General features: G+C 40.6%; 1 pseudogene; it reads right to left on the minus strand.

Annotated features, from left to right (window-relative positions):
- Positions 1–2,682: 2,682 nt before the first annotated feature.
- Positions 2,683–4,977, minus strand: part of LOC103204911 — an 8,373-nt pseudogene continuing 6,078 nt past the window's right edge.

The following is a 4,977-nucleotide window of genomic DNA, read 5'->3' on the forward strand; positions in this document are numbered from 1 at the left end:
GAGACAAAGTGTATGTGAACTGCTGTATGGAAAGTGAATTTGCTCTGTAAATCTTCACCCAAATCACAATTTAAAAAAAAAAAAAGGAAGAAAAAAAAATGGAAAGAATGCTTTTGTTGGATTATCCCAGGCAGTAGCTTCAGTAGGAAATTTGACAGATTGCTGGATTTGGCATATTCTCTTCATTCACTATATTCTAACCTACAACTTTTAGCTTTACTTGTCCTCAATTATACTGGAATCCTGAACACCATTGTCAACTCATTTATCCAAGTATTCTGGCATCCCCTAAATACCCAGTATGATTTAACTGCTCCTGTTTTTAATTTTACTGAAATGAAAAACAAAACGGTTTATTGTTAACATGTACCAATTATGCAGATTGGGCCCCAAATAAACCTCATCTAATAGACTGCTTTTATTATTGACTCAGTTTCTTTTAGTAGAAGTTACACGAAAAATGCTTAAGATATAGGAAGCTTAAAGAGTAGCATAAAAATTGCATATACAGGATGATGACTATATTTAAGAAAAGCTCTTGTTGTTGTTGTTGTGTGCTGTCGAGTTGGACCCAACTCATAGCAACCCCTCCTTGGGTTTCCGAGGCAGTATCACTACGGAAGTAGATTGCCCCATCTTCTTTTCGAGGAGTGGCTGGTGGGTTTGAACCGCCAGCCTTCTGGTTAGCAGTCAAGTGCCTTAGCCACTATGCTACCAGAGCTCCCAAGAAAAGCTCTTATTAGGAAGAAAATCAGAAAAACTATGCCATCAGAGCTCCTATCAAAATTGTAGTAATAGTTATATTTTAGGTAATAAAACTTTGGGAGGTCTTATATCTTTATCTCTTTATCATGTAAAAAAATGTAAGGAGCCACTGGCTGCTCTGAAAAGCCATCTTTGCATTGTTCTTAGGTCTGGCTTCCTGTTCCCCACAACCACATCTGTTGAGTACCTCCTCCATTGCCAGGGACTTCAGCAGATTCTCACCAGAGTCCCCATCTTTTCAAAGTCCCTGAACTTGTGCTTTCTTTGAAATTAGCTGTGTTGAATCACAGATATGGCCCACCATGTCAGATGCAGCTGTGGACACCAGCTCTCAGGGCTTAAAGGAATAGGAGGTTATGGAGGAGGCTGAGGATGAAGAGAAGCACCTGCTAATGGGAACACTGAGAATGAGGAAAATGGCAATAGGAGGCTGACGATGAGGTAGAGGAATGAGGAAGAACATTTTAAGAACTAAGATTCTTAATATGACTGAGACATCTAGCCATGGTCTGATTCAAATCTCTCTTATCCTATGTAACTCTATTTTGTGTCTTTTTAGATAGGCTTTGTCATACAGTACAGCCTGTCAGGTCTGTAAAAATTTCCATTGCACCTTTGACCTAGAAGCAAGCAGTTTTACTTAGCTTACTCACATAGAAGTTAAAGAGAGTAAGTTCAGAGAGATGTACATATGGTTAGAATACAATGAATAACCAAATTTACAGCCATTGAGTCAATTCTGACTCATAGCGACCCCCATTGGTTTTCCAAGGCTGTAAATCTTTATGGAAGCAGACTGCCTAATCTTTCTTCCATGGAGAAGCTTGTGAGTTTGAACCACCAAGCTTTTGGTTAACAGCCAAATGCCTGAAACTCCACACCACCAGAGTTCATTATGGTTAGAATAAATTAATGTTAAATAGTGACATGCTTATAGCTTTCTGTATCAATGTCCTTGTGATGTCTGAAGTTGTGTGTCAACTTGGTTGAGCCATGATTCTCAGTGGTTTGGCAGTTATCCCCCATCATGAAATCTGATACAATATAATCACTTCATGATGAGATCTGCCACAAGCAGCCAATCAGTTGAAAGGGAGTTTCCTCAGGGAAGTGCCTGCTACCAATATATATGGATGCTTTGGCAAAGCTCTCTGGCTTTTTACTTGATCTGGATCCTGCATCTGGCTCATGATCGTATGACTTCTGGTTCTTTGGACTTGAACCAGCAACTTGGTGTATTGCCTGCCAATCTTGGGATTGTTGCCTTTACTTGTGAGTCAGCAGCCTGCCATCTTACCTGCTGATTTTGGATTAATCAGCCTCCACAACCAGCAGCCTGCTGTATTGCCTGCTAATCTTGGGTTTGTCAGCCTCTGCAGCTACATGAGTCAGGAGAAGTCTCTAGCCCGAGGTCTGATCCATGGACTTGTGACTCTACAACAATATGAGTAATTTCATTGAGATAAATTTCTCTCTCTGCCCCACCCCCCATGTGTATACACACACATACTCATAAGCTTTAGTGGTTTTGCTTCTCTAAGGATTTCTGATGGTGCTGTGGTTAAAGTATTGGGCTGCTAACCAAAAGGTCAATAGTGTGAACTCACCAGCCACTCCATGGGAGAAAGATGAGGCATTCTGCTTCCATAAAGATTTACAGTCTTGAAACCCTATGGGGAAGTTCTACTCTGTCTTATAGGGTCACTATGAGTCAGAATTGACTTGATGGCAGTAGGTTTGGTTTTGCTTCTCTAGAGAACCCAGCCTAAGACACCCTTTTTCTACCCTTAAGCATAAGAATATTCAGCATTTTTACTTCCAATTGTTTTATTCTTTCAAAAAATTCTTTTCTTTTATGTTTTATTTTTGCTATTTGTTAAATGTACCAGTTATTTAGTTAGGTTCTTTGCAAGAAATCTAGAGCACCGATTTGTGAGGATAAATTCCATTTGTGAGAGCAAATACAGAATATAGATAGCCTTGGAACTAGGGAATAGCTTTGATTTTTGGCATAAATTGAGAGTCCACAGTTTTCTGGTCAACTTTGTGCTGCTCTGTAATCTCATGTTTCTCTTTCTCAGTGTCCAAGATCTTGCCTTCTTGGTGTCTGGGCTTCCACAGCTTCTTCTTGAGGTACACATCCATGAGATGTTTTGGGATTTTCATATTCCTGAAATCAATTTTGGTGGAAATGGCAATGACAAATTTCTAGTGTGTTCTACACAAAGGAACTTGACTGAAGGACACAGGTCCAGTAACAAGTAGCAAGCCACTGCCCAGGTGCTTCAGAAAAACTGCTCTTACTTCTGTGGTGCCCAGTGAGGATGATCAGAATGGTCCCACGAGTGATGCTAGATTGCTGTTTTCTCACATGCTGACTGATGGTCTTTGTGTGTGTGTGCATGTGTGTGTGATTTGGGTGAAAGTTTACAGAGCAAATTCACTTTGCATATAGCAATTCACACACATGTTGTCTTATGACATTGAGTACAATTTACCCCAATACAACAGCTCCCCTCCCACATCCTCCTGATAGTCACCTCTTCCCTGTGTCCATCCCTCCATGCACTTCTGCCCCTTGAACTGTCTCCCTCTGCATAAACAGTCCTTCTTTCTCCCATGATTGTTCTCTCCAAGGAGTGTATCTACCTCAGGTACATGTTCAACTTATATGCCTCTCTTTTGCTTGGCTAGAAGCCACAGGTGTGGGTTCAATTCCAGACCTGAAGGGAAGCTAGAGACATAGTCTCAGTGTTTCCACCAGGCTCTATCAGACCAGCAACCCTGGTCCTTTTTGTTTTTCCAAATGATTTTGAGTGTTGTTCCACATTGTTCTCCCTCTCTATCCAGGATCTCCTACATAGATCTGCCTCTAAGTGGTTGACAGTGGTAGTTGGGCACTACCACTCTAATTCTGGTCTCATAGTTGTATAGGCTGAGGATTGCATGGTGTACCAGTAGTGAGGACTAATTGTTTCTATGAATCTTTGGTTTTCTGTTTTCTTCATTCTTCTTTGCTCTGGACAAGAAGAGATCCATTGTTGCATCTAGATGGCTGCTTGCAAGCTTTTAAGATACCACTCACTACTTGCCAAAGTAGGAGGTGGAACAATGCTTTGTGTAGTATGTTATGCCAATTGAGTTTGACGTCCCCTGTGACTATGGTCCTAAGCCCACAGGTTCACAACTACCCTCTGGGTAGCTAGCTGTGACCAAGAATTGACTACAATCTTGTCCCTTGTCAGCTCTACTATATACCTGGGAATTCTTATAGAACATAGTAATGCACTTGTAGAAACATTGTCTGCCAACCTTATACATGGTCTTGTGCACACAACCCCCTGCATAGCCTGTCCACCCATCTATCCACTCATATATCCACATTTTTCTTCACTGAAAACACAGTACTGTATGTGCTAAAGGGCTCATCTTTGTTTTCTATACCTCCCATGTAACCCTCTATGTCTTCCTCTTCCTCAATGCTACCATATTGATCACTCACATTTGGTACATTTCCCTTCTCTTCACTCAAATCAATACTTTTATCTAACAGTGTTTCCTCCTCTCTGCTCCCACCACTGGTAACCAACAAAGAAAATTTCCTTCCATAGATAAATCTTTCCTTGACTTTTACAATAACGGACTAATACAATATTTGTCCTTTTGTGATTGACTTATTTCACTCAGCATAACGTCCTCCAAGTTCATCCATGTTATGCGGTGTTTTGCATATTCTACATTATTCTTTAGCATTGCATAGTATTCCATTATGTGTGTGTACCATAGTTTGATTATCCATTCCTCAGTTGATGGACACCTAGGTTGTTTCCATCATTTGGCTATTGTAAATAGTGCTGTGATGAACATGAGTGTGCATATGTCTGTTCTTGTCATGGCTCTCATTTCTTTAGGATATATACCTAGTAAAGGAATGGCTGGGTCAAATGGTATTTCTATTTCCTACTTTTTAAGGAATTGTCATACTGCTTTCCACAGTGGTTGTACCCTGTTACAGCCCCACCCACAATGTATGAGGGTCCCAATCTCTCCAGCGTTTGTTACTTTCTGTCTTGTTAAACTTCACTACTAGTGCTGGAGCAAGATGGTTTCTCATTGTTTTGATTTGCATCTCTCTAATAGCTAATGATCGTGAGCATTTCTTCATATGTTTGTTGGCCACTTGAATATCCTCCTTGGTGAAGTGTCTATTCA

The sequence above is a fragment of the Orycteropus afer genome, unplaced genomic scaffold (genome assembly GCF_000298275.1).
Source record: "Orycteropus afer afer isolate SDZICR_OR568_19922 unplaced genomic scaffold, OryAfe1.0 scaffold00264, whole genome shotgun sequence".
NCBI lineage: Eukaryota > Metazoa > Chordata > Mammalia > Tubulidentata > Orycteropodidae > Orycteropus > Orycteropus afer.